The sequence below is a fragment of the Camelina sativa genome, chromosome 12 (genome assembly GCF_030686135.1).
Source record: "Camelina sativa cultivar CO46 ecotype springtype chromosome 12, ASM3068613v1".
In the NCBI taxonomy this organism is placed as follows: Eukaryota; Viridiplantae; Streptophyta; class Magnoliopsida; order Brassicales; family Brassicaceae; genus Camelina; species Camelina sativa.
In genome coordinates, this window is record NC_141891.1 from 39862038 (window position 1) to 39874433 (window position 12396).

The 12396-nt window shown below is 38.4% G+C and overlaps 1 long non-coding RNA gene, 1 other non-coding gene and 1 pseudogene across 2 annotated transcripts; 1 reads left to right on the forward strand and 2 right to left on the reverse strand.

Moving 5' to 3' along the window:
• Positions 1-1364: 1364 nt before the first annotated feature.
• On the reverse strand, positions 1365-1471 carry LOC147933369 (small nucleolar RNA R71). Its single transcript, XR_015576817.1, has one exon. It is a non-coding gene; the product is annotated as a small nucleolar RNA R71 (small nucleolar RNA).
• A 4090-nt stretch (positions 1472-5561) lies between these two features.
• LOC147933370 (uncharacterized) lies at positions 5562-8960 on the forward strand (annotated as a pseudogene).
• Positions 8961-9143: 183 nt separating this feature from the next.
• On the reverse strand, positions 9144-10655 carry LOC147933371 (uncharacterized). The gene is made up of 3 exons (XR_015573537.1): positions 10345-10655; positions 9542-9607; positions 9144-9435 (listed from the first exon to the last, which is right to left on the reverse strand). It is a non-coding gene; the product is annotated as an uncharacterized LOC147933371 (long non-coding RNA).
• Positions 10656-12396: the final 1741 nt, after the last annotated feature.

Consider the following 12396-nt stretch of genomic DNA (forward strand, 5'->3'; position numbering starts at 1 on the left):
ACTTAGCCTAAGAGATTAGATGTGTAAGGAGTTTATCGACAATAATGAATCGGTTTGTAATGTCTGCTTGGTCATGTTTCTCCAACAAGATTTGGGTAGGGGAGTGACCAAGGTTGCTTGTTTCTATCACGAGAGTGTTTTAGCAAGATTTTAAAGATTCATTGTCTAGGGAATATTTTCTTGAGGCATATAGGACATCCCACATTGGTCAGGAACACTTATGAGTCAATTACCTCATCCTTAGGAGCTTTCTTATCTTGATTGTTTAGTTTTATTTTATAACTCGACCCCTTACCCGAACTGGTACCCGATCACCAGCTTCGTGTATACCTTCGAGCTGTTCATCCTTGACTACTTGATCTGATCACCCCACCCGGTCCTGTACTCGAATGCTTTCATCGAGTGCTTAGGTCGTGTGGTTCTTGTTCTTTTATTTACCTTTGTTTATTTTAGGTTGTTAGATAAAACCCCACTATTGCTTGGCTTGACTTGCTCTGTTCTGATCGTATCTTATCTGCTTGCATAACAACCATTTGGATTGATAACCCTTTGTACTTCAACTGCATAGGGAATTGATACCCTGGGTGAAAATCATGTTATCAATTTGGCGTCGTTGCCATTTGGTTGAATTTTGTTTGCTACGTTTAAGATTTCAGCACTTGCTAGATCAAGTTCTTTTCTATACTTTGGTTCGGATCTGACTTGTTTACTTTCGTGTTTCTTTGTTTTGCATTTCAGGTACAACCCGAATACCCAGCCGCCCCGTCACTCGATCACCTGGATCAGGTAGACCTTTGTGTACTCACTCGGTTCATTGATTGTGCATGCAAACACGATCCAAGGGTAGTCAATACTTGAATCCTTTCATAGACAACATCGACAGGCCAAGGTTACTCCATCAACAACAAGTCCAGCAACTGCTACCAACAACAATTCCACAACCAACAACAATTGAGGAGGTCATGAATAATCAGAATGGTCTACCAGCTCCTCAAGATAGGACCAATATAGGAGCAGGAGATGTTCCATCTACTCACACTCAAAGACATGACATTGTGCCACCTGCTGTTAAAAACAACAACTTTGAGATCAAGAGTAGTCTCATCCAGATGATACAGAGCAACAAGTTTCATGGACTGCCAATGGAGGACCCATTGGATCATCTAGATGAGTTTGACAGGCTCTGTAGCCTAACCAAGATCAATGCAGTTAGTAAAGATGGATTCAAGCTCTGGCTTTTCCCATTTTCTTTGGGTGACAAAGCACACATTTGGGAGAAATCACTTCCCAAGGAGTCCATCACCACTTGGGAAGCATGCAAAAAGGCGTTTCTTGCCAAATTCTTCTCCAACTCCAGAACTGCAAGACTATGTAATGATATCTCCAGCTTTGTTCAGAAAAGCAATGAGACGTTCAGTGATGCTTGGGAACGTTTCAAGGGATACACAAGCAGATGCCCTCATCATGGTTTCAACAATTCTTCATTGCTAAGTACACTTATCGAGGTGTAGTCCCTAAGATAAGGATGTTGCTGGACACTGCTAGTAATGGTAATTTTCTCAACAAGGATGTTGATGAAGGTTGGGATCTAGTGGAGAACTTAGCCCAATCTGATGGGCACTACAATGAGGAGTATGATCGCAATATTCGATCTTCTGGAGAGGATGATGCCAAGTACAAGCGCGACATGAAAGCACTCAATGACAAATTGGACAAACTCCTCAACCAGCAGCAACATGTCCATTCCATCTCAGAGGAAGACCGGTTTCAGCGACAAGATGAAGAGAGTGCTCAGCTAGAGGATGTGAACTACATGAACAATCAAGGAGGGTACAATAAAGGGTACAAAAACTACAAACTGAACCCGAATCTCTCATAACGTAACCCGAATGTTGCAAACCCTCAAGACCAAATCTACCCGTCCGCAGTCCAAGGCAACCAAGGCCAGCAAAAGCCTTTTGTCCAATACAATCAAGGTTATGCTCCTAAGCAGCAGTATCCTGGAAATTACCACCAACCAATTGCACCACCTAGATTCCAACCACAGCAAGGACCACATAACCAGTCTCAAGAAGCTGACTTACGCGACTAATTCAGTAGATGATATAAAGTCAAGCATCGGCAGCAATGGACAATGCAAAACGGTTTGCGGAGATGAGCAACAAGACCGATTCTTGGTACAATGACCTGAATGCCAAGTATGAGTCTCTCAACACTAAGTTAAGATACCTAGAAGGCCAACACAACACCCAACCACCTCCAAAACTCAACCAGCTTCCAGGTAAAGCTGTTCAGAACCCAAAAGATTGTGCTACTGCCCAGGCCATCTTTCTTGACGATGTTGATGACTACCTCACTGAGGACAGCGATGTTCTAGATGGGGAGGATATGGATCACAGTGAGATTTATGAGTACCAGTATGAACCCGATCCTTCACCTGAGGAGGCTGATCGAGCTGATGATTGAGCTCTGGTTCGAGAATCACAAACCAATGTACCACTCCAGGCTGAACCCGATGACGCACCCGATGACGCACCCGATGACGCACCCGATGATGGTGATCGGATGATCCATCGGGTAGATGTTCAGATGACCGATCAACCTCAACTGCCTGCAGATGAGGAAGGGGAATTCGAGGAAAGATTCTGAGCAGCTCTTGACATCCAATTAGAGGCGCTTGCAAAGCGTATGTCCAAACGAAAAACCCCACCTCCTAAGCTCTTGCCACCACATGCACTTTGAGAGGAAATCATCAAGGAGACAGCTCAACTGGAAATTGAAGTAAAGGAAGCTGTTAAAGAGATTGGGAATGCAATTCTGAGGAGTGGAGTGTGTTTAGATCCTGAACTGCAAATTGATGAGAAATTGGAGGATCCTAGCTCTTTTACTTTGCCATGTTCAATAGGCCTTCGGATTTTCAACAACTGCTTGTGCGATTTGGGAGCTTCGGTTAGCATCATGCCACTTTCAGTTGCCAACAAGTTGGGTTTCAGCAGTTTTAAACCAAGTAGCATGTATTTGGTCCTAGCTGATAGAATAATCAGACACCCCATTGGTATCCTGGAAAACTTGCCTCTCAGGATCGGAAGAGTGGAAGTTCCTACAGATTTCATGATCCTTGATATGGATAAGGAACCAGAAGATCCACTGATCCTAGGAAGACCATTCTTGGCAACAGTAGGTGCAGTGATTGATGTAAAAAAAAAAAAAAGGGACAGATCAGCATTGAGCATGGATAACACTTCAAAATGGAATTTGGCATCAAGAAAGGAATTAAAAGGCCAACCATTGATGGTCAAGTTTTCTCCATCTAGACAAAACCAAGAGGAATCAAGCATCGCCAAGAAGCTAATACTACATTTGCTGTGGAACCAAGACAAGACCAGAAAAATCGGTTGAATCAGTCTGTTCCAGTGGAGAGGATCCCAAAACCTCTCCCTTCCAAAAATCATGCTTGAAGAGCATGGAGAGTCAAGCTTAGTGACTTAAAACAAGCTCACTTGGGAGAAAGTCCCAAAGGTATCCCCTATTTTCTTATAATTTCATTTTATTTATTTTATCTTGTTTAATTTGGATTTTTACAATAATATATTGTTTCTATGAATTTACATATATATTTATATAAAAAAGAAAAAAAACAAAAAAAAAAGAGGAAAAAGGAAATTTTGGGGAACCCGAGGCTAAACCCGAATCGGTACCCGACGCATCTGATCGTGTTCCCACTCAGGCGGCGAGTGGAGTCCGAATTCCACAAAACCCTAGCCCACTCTCGGTGAAGCCCAAGGATCCAATCCTTTCTATTTAAGGAGTCTCAACTCCACAACTTCATAATTCCATAAGTTTTCTCTAAACCCTAAAACTCTTTGTCTTCCAAACTTCTTCTCTCTTCCTATAACCCTATTGATCTCGGTTTAGTATCTTTTTCTTTTTTCCAAGGAATCACCAATGGCTCCAAAGATGAGGACATATCAAAAGAAGGGATCTAAGTTTACTTCCGCCGCTGCTAGAACCGGAGGTGACGGTGTGGATGCTCGCGATTCCCAGGCAGGAGGAGACGTTTCACGTTCCCAACCGCTGAGTGGATGTTTCCAATCCCAAACCCGATGCTCAACCTGATTCGTCACCCGAGCGGGTGCTCGAGCAGCCAATCGTGTAGACCCCTGAGTTCGCTCACCAAGCCTGGTGGCGAGTGCTGTCCGTAAATATCTTCGACGTAGGGACCTGTCTACGTCCGAGCGAACTGTCACAGAACCAATGGAGGTCGATTCATACGCCGACGGAAGAGAACGGGAGGAGAACCAAACCTCACGGTTGATGAGCAGAGCCGCAGTTGCAAGAGGGAAGAGACCAGCTTCTGAAAAGGCTGAGTAGGTAGCTGAGAGGGTGGCGGAAGAAGAAGATCGAGACATGGAGGGTGAGAGTCTTGACCACGAAGAGGAGCAGAGAGAACACACCGGGTTGGCATCGAGGAGGCTGAAGCAAAGAGAGGTGGAGAGTCCGGACAAGCTATTCAAGGTCCTCCACAAGATGAGCTTCGTTGGGACCCGGTACCCCCACCGCGAAACGATGAAACAGTTTGGAATCGTTAGAGATGTCGAGTTTCTCTTTGACATGTGCCACCTTGGCCAGATGATGCGAGCCAACCTCGAAGTCTACGAGGAGGAGACGGTTCACTTCCTTTCCACGCTGCGGTTACATTATATTGAAGACCACCTGACCCTGCTACCCGATGGGGGGATCGGGTTCATCACCTTCTCCGTGCAAAACAAGGAATACCGACTCACCTTCAAGGAGATGGAGGAGCTGTATGGTTTCAAGGCTGGTAGTGGAGAAAATATGGAAGTGAACAAAGAGGAAATGAAATCCCTATGACTGACAATAGGAGATAAGCCTCCCTACAAGTCCACATGCTCCAAATCTGCTCAAATAAGGAACCCTGTTTTGAGGTATTTTCACAAGTCCCTAGCTTGCACTCTATTTGCTAGGAAGAAAACTGGGAATTTGAATAATCATGAGCTCCAAATGCTAGACATAGCCTTGTGTGGAATCTTGGATAATGCTAGGGATTGTAGACCGCTAGTAGGGGATGTTGCAAATACTAGTTTGGTTTTTGTGTTGCTTGATCTGTTCTTGTATCTGAAATCCTGGGCAATGAAATTTGAGAGGCGGGAAGGAGCTGGAGAGATCTCAATAGGAGGTTTAGTCACACCAATTTTGGTAGCTTGCGATGTGCCCCTGAAGGGAGTGGTACATGAGCCGAGATGGCTAGACATTGACTACCTCACATTGGCAAGATTCTTGGCTTATGAGAAGCCAAATGATAGGTTGCTCTTCAAGTTCGTTCATCCAGCAGTCGGAGCTACTCAAATGATTCTGCCTAACGTCGTGTGCGCAAAAATCCGGCTAGGGGAGAATATAGACTTCAGGCTACCATTGGAGGAGCTGTACAACCCTGACAAGGAGACAATTCGGAGGACTATGATTTTGAGGAGTATGTTTGCTCTCAAAAGCAACCAGTTGGGGTGAGAGAAGCTCACAAGAGGATCAGATGGTTGAAGAGAATGAATAAGTTCTTAGCTATGAAAGTAAAGGACCTTACCGACACAGTGAAGGTAATGGGAGGACCGATCAGGGAGTTGCAAAACAAGGCAAGCTGTGCCTCAGCTCCCACTTCAACTTATGCACCCACATCGATGGGGAGGAGCGGACAACTAGGAGGAATCCGAGGATTGGCACCTCCAGAGCCTCATAGGGCGTCATCCTACGAGCCCCAAGCAGAGGAAGGTGTCACCAGATCCGATAGATCACAGAGAAGCCATTCGGATGCCTATCCGACGCCTCACCTGACGGGGTACACGATGCAATACCCAATGCCTCCATCGAGCACACATTCGGGTGACCACTCGAGTCCTTTCCCTCAGACCTACCAAATGCCGTATCCAATGTCTTACTCGATGCACCCTGCGAGCAGCTACACTGGTGAACATTCCGGACCTCTTCCACCATACTTGTCGTACTACCTGATGCCCTACACGATGACCTACGCGATGCCTTACCCAATCAACCCCTCGGATGCTAGTCCGAGCAAGTCGTCCGTGCACATAACCGAGCTCTCTGATGAGCGAATTCCGGCACCTTCTGAAGCCGGTGATGATCCTGGGTACACGTTAGCGAGCATGGAGGCTGCCGCAACCTCCTTCTTCACCAACCCATGAGGTACCATTTTCATTCAAATCATTGTTTATACCATTGCATTTTATTTTGTTTCATTTTGTGTGATTCTCAGACTTCTTTTTCAGATTTTTCTTTACACAAGGGATTGTGTAATTTAAGTTTGGGAGAGGGTCTGAGAATGTATTTAACATTGTGTTTTATTTTCTTATTTTCTTAATTTCAAATTTTTGCATACTAGTTTTATTCATTTGAGTCTGCATCTATTTGCATAAAAAAAAACCAAAACAAATTTGAAAATTAAAAAAAAAAAAAAAAAAAAAAAAAAAAAAAAACCAAGATTGTTCATATAGTTGCATTTACATATTAGGATTGAGTCTAGATTGCTTCATATAAGATTGTTGCATATGCATTTTAGGGGACAATGATTAAAACTACCTTGTTTAAAGTCACACCTTAGGATTGAAGCTATAGCCCTTAATCACAGTTCATTGTTGCTAGATCAATCTTTGGAAAAAATGAAAAATATTTGGTTAAAACCTTGTGTCTTTTGAAAGCTTCCTCCACTTGTGTGAAACTTGCTTGAACATTGCATCATCTCTATATTATTGGACTTAACCTAAACTTAAATTATCTTGCTTATGGGATCTGAATGTTTGCTCATGGTAACTCTAAACTCGGGTTGACACTCCAATTTTGCCAATCTTTTGTTTAACCCGAATTGTTTTTCCTACCCTTGAACCCAAACCTTTCTTTCAAGCCTTGTTGTGAATTGTTGAGTGAGGCCTTTTCATTGTGCTATAGGTTGTGAAACTTTGAGAGTATTGAGTCGACAAAAAACTGGCTCTTGGTTTAGCTAAGTTTAGAATCATTTGGACTAGCTAATAGAATCGGTTTTGAAAGATAGGTGGTTAGCATGATTTTTTGGGGTTGGGTTGAGGAAATAAATAGAAACTAAAGAAGAGAGTCCTTAAGGTTGAGTTTAATTAGCTCTAAGTCTTTAAGTAAAAAAAAAAAAAAAAAAAAAAAAAGATCTTGCTATAGTCTCCGAAAAAAAAAAAAAAAAAAAACAAAGAGTTTAGTTAAGTGAACAAAAGAAAAAGAATTTTGTAAAATAGAGCAAGATGTTTAAAGTTAAAATCTTAGGGATTGTTTACAATTTTTGTTTCGATGTCTCGGAATTTGTTGTCATGTTTGCCACATACAAAGGAAAAAAAATTGTTGCTATTTGATCAAATAAGATTGTAAATAGTTTAATTTTCATCATGTATATGATTCTTCTTACATGTGTTTGTTAGAACTCCCTTTTAAAAAACACTCTCTGATTTCATTTGTTTAATAGTGATATCAAATGGTGGACTGATTTATGTACATATGTGATGATAGGGTTCAGGGTTGAGGGTTTAAATCTTTTTTAGCAATCTAAGCACAAAGATTTAGAGTTGTTCCACTAATTAATGAGAAATGGATCCTAACCTTAGCCATAATTATTGTGATTAATAGAAGCAAACATTAGACAAAGCAACCATTAGTGGAAACTCAAATGTATTATGTAGAATTAATATTATTATTATTATTATTATTATTATTATTATTATTATTATTATTATTATTATTATTATTATTATTATTATTATTATTATTATTATTATTATTATTATTATTATTCTTCTTATTATTATTATTATTATTATTATTATTATTATTATTATTATTATTATTAGAGAAATACCATAAACTAGCACTATTTTAAGTTTTTATTCCAAAGTTAGCATCTATTTTCAATTATTCCAAATGTAGCATTTTTAATATGAAAACACTAATTGAAAAAAATTGAAAATTAAAATTTGGAAACGGAGTGATTGTGATTCTTTGTGTCATCCCTTATACTTAACTCTGCTGACATGGCAAGAAAACTCCAGAGGGGTTTACGTTTCTTATGTCTCAACTCAATTATGCTGCTCTGATGGTTTGGCCGTAGTCTCTGCAGCTATGTTACAAACGGTGGTGGTAAAATCAAATTCACGATTTGAGATTTCTCCGGCAAAACTTGTGTTCATTCCTTTCATCTGAGATTTTCATTATTAGTTCATCCTCATCAATTTTTGTGAGAAATGCCAAGACGATTTGTTTATTTGATTCACCGTACTCCACCGCTTTAGCCGCTACAAACTCCGCATAGCAAGAAAACCCAACCCAACCTTACTCTGGACTCACGACGAGACTCTCTATGATTGTGGTCCTCTTAAATAGAATCAATTCACGGGGAAGAGATCGCCGTCGTCGTCTCTGCTTGTTCTAATGTTGAATGGTCATCTATCTCGATTTGGCCTTTATATAATCAAATGGAAGAGTTGGATTAGAACCTTGCTCTTATCTCAGCCTGTTCTCTCACACGACTGCCTCCAAATTCGAATAATCACTACCAAGAGGACAAAGATGAGGATTATGAAGAAGAAGATGAAGAGAGACATAGTAAATTGAGGAGTATTAACTACATACTGACAAGATCTGGTACAATTTATAGATTTGCTGGAGTTGGTGGATCAATGACTCTTTTCATGAAGACAAAGAGAGAGATCTTTAAGAGGAAAAGGAACAACTATGGAGATGGTGGTGAGAGGCAGAGGAAAAGAGCAAGAGCCGTGGTAGCAGATATTAGAGTGTTTGATGAGAAAGTTATGGTAATGGAGAAGAAGAAGGTAGAGTTTGCGAAGGAGACAATGAGGCTTGAGATAGAGATTAAAATGATTGATTTGATTAAGACTTTTAAGGCTCAACTTCTTTAGTTTTTTCAGCTCTTCCTTTGATTCCTCTTGCTAAAGAGAAGAAATTATTATATTAAGCCAATAAAATAGAAGATGATGATATGTTTATTGTTCTTCCTCTCTCATTTAGTTATGTGGAATAAACTGGGAATCTAAAGTTAGCCACATAAGTGTTGGTTTCAGACATTTAGGAAGACCTTCATAAAACTCAAGGACATCTTCCTAAGCAATATGAAATCTTTCTTAAATTTAAAGAAATGAGTTTTGACCTATCTTTTTATTCATGGTTTGCTTCAATATATTGCAAACTACTCCATTTAGTGAAGAATATTGATTTTATTTTTGTGAACATTCTGATGTTAAGAAATTCTAATTCTTTATGAAGGTCTTCCCGAATTTCATACAGTCCTGCCCGAATTTCATACAGTCCTTCCCAAATTTCATACACTCCTTCCCGAATTATATACAATCCTTCCTTAATTTCAAATAATGTTTCCTGAAGTTCAATCACAAGTAAAGCAAAGTGCTAACAGAAACATGTGACACTATTAAAATGCATACAAGTACCAAAACAATCTTAAAAAGTTTCACAAGTTCCATACATGTCTAAATAACAAATAAAGTAAAATTGGATCACATAGCTTGAAAAAATCTTCAAGCTCTATTTCCTGCGATAAAAGGTTATTTTTATCAGAGAATATGTTTCAGGAAAGCCTTCTTGGATTCTCAATAATGCTTCCTGAATTTTTAAATGTGACTAAAAAATACATCAATATACAATAAACAACAATAAACAACACACAAGCAATAAGCAATAAAGATGAAAACATGGTATAAGACTATAAGTACAATAAGACAACTGAGTACTTATCAATCACTCTCATAATAAGAAATTATTAATTAAGCCAATCACTCTCTTTAGTTCTTTCAAGCTTTGGCACTTAGTACGATGCTCAAGCTGTATATATCTCAAACCATATAAACATATAAGATGTTTTTGTTTAACTCACAAAAGAAACACTTCAAAAGTACCAATCTAAGCCAAAATAAACAACCTGATCAACAAAATTGTTAAGCGATTCAATACAAAGAATCTTCAGCCTTTCATTCTCTCTAGATTCCAAATTCTATTAGAACAATTTAGATACCTCAACAAAGACTAGCAAATATGATGAATGCAAAGCTAAAATTAAACAGCATCAACAAACATTTTTTTAAGAGGTTTATTGCTAATCTCAAGAACCTCTCTTCTGCTGGTATCAACATCGACCTCATTCAATCTGCTTCTAAAATCCTAAGAGAAACAAAATCATGAGCTATATATGTCGAATCCTTCTAACGACTTATAATCACTTTAATGCATTACGAGAGTCAAATTTTAAAATATGTATGGATTTGTTAGTACCAGTTTCAGTAACCCCAAAATTCCTCATGGCGAAGAACACTTCCGCAGCTTCAGAAACAATCTTCGATTATGTAAGTAATAGGAGAAATCGTGTTTCAACGACGATACAATAACCAGAAGACAGAGAAAAGCTCTTCCTGTGTAAATCTTATCTAATCAACGAAGAGAGGATACCACGAGCCGTTTCGATCAGATACTGCTGGAGAAGAACTCGAAGATTTTGTAGCTTTTGTGTCGCTCTTTCTCTCCGGTGATGGGAATCGCAGGCGGAGCTTGTTTGGGTTGAGAAGATGAATTGTGTCGGTGGAAGCAGAGAAGAAACGACATAACCTTTAGTTTTATAAATAATTTAGATGTTCCCAAAAATTAACAATCTATAAGTTTGTGCTAGTTTTGGAACATTTGAGAAAGTGTGCTAATTTTAGATTAAAAACTTCAATTGATGCTATTTTTGAGAAACTCTCTTATTATTATTATTATTATTATTATTATTATTATTATTATTATTATTATTATTATTATTATTATTATTATTATTATTATTATTATTATTATTATTATTATTATTATTATTATTATTATTATTATCATTATTATTATTATTATTATTATTATTATTATTATTATTATTATTACTGGTCTTTTAGTTTACCAATTTCTCTAATCTCTATTATCTTCTTCCGAAGAGGTTGTGATAACTCTCTGATTTACATGTTTTAGACACTCATTTTTGTCCATATTTTGCATCATTTATACCCTAATCTTAGAATTTTTAGGTCCTTAACTGTAGGAATTTGCATTTAGGCCATTTAGGGTGCTACATTCTGATATGAAACGAATTCCAGAAATTTCACAAACCAAAAAAATTGTTTCTCTTTAAAGATATATATCTAAAAGAAGTAAAAAATCAAAACAATTACACAATAAAGCTAAGAAATATAAAACTAAAAATTATAGATTTGTCGTAGTTTCTTAAAATCATAACTAAGTACAAAGGAATGGTTTTGTTTCTACTTTCAGACATGAAGAATCGATAATGTCAATAAAGAGGAGAAGGAAGCTTACAATTGATTGAGTTCTAGCTGTTTGTGGAGAACCCAAAGATGGGGCTATCGGGTATCGGAGGAAACAGGTTTGGAGATCGAGTTTGAGGGTTTTGGTTTATAAAACCAAAAGATTCTTGAAATCGGACAAAATCTGGCAAGTTCGGCATGGTTATGATTTTTTAGGAAGATTAAGAAGGATTCGAAGAAGGAGAATAAGGCAAACTGATTTCCGCAAATCTACATATGTGATACAGTGATATCTTGTATAAACGTGTTCTCGGGTATAAACAGATACTCACGGGTTCTCGGGTTCGGTTCGGATAATACCCGATACTTGTGGTTATTTAAAAATAAAAACCGATTGGTTATTTATACAAAATCGGTTTTGTGTCGGGTTCGGGTATTTTCGGGTCGGGTTCGGGTCGGTTCCTCGGGTTCGGTTTATTTGCCCAGGCCTATACTTGTATATAACATTTACATTGTACATTTTAGTTCATTAATGAGAAATAAGAAATTACTTGAATCTTTCACTCTCTCAACTTCTCTCTCTTTCTCTAAGCTCACCTTCCTCTCTCAGCTACGGGGCTTGGTTATATTAAACGACAATTAGGCTACAATCACGCATTTAGAAACAACGGCGCACTACAAAATAATGCAATGACCTCTCGCGAAAGATGGATGACTATAAAAATAATTGGTACTAAAAAAATCAATGCCCTTGATTGTTATACTAGGTCATCAACAACATATAAAGAAACAACATTCTCCAACGATCGACTCTACAATTTTGATTAAAAATCCTTCCATCTCCACTCTTATTCGCCTTTTGGAGACATCACGATCAATGAATTTTCCTAACTCTTTGCCGATGGTATGAATAATGAATTCTATGTGCCTGAGAGAGTTTCAAATTTGAAATTTGTCGTGAATTATTCAAAAACATCCTTTCCAGCTATTTCAAAAATTCAGGAAGCCTCTTCTAAACTAATTACAATGATATTTTAAA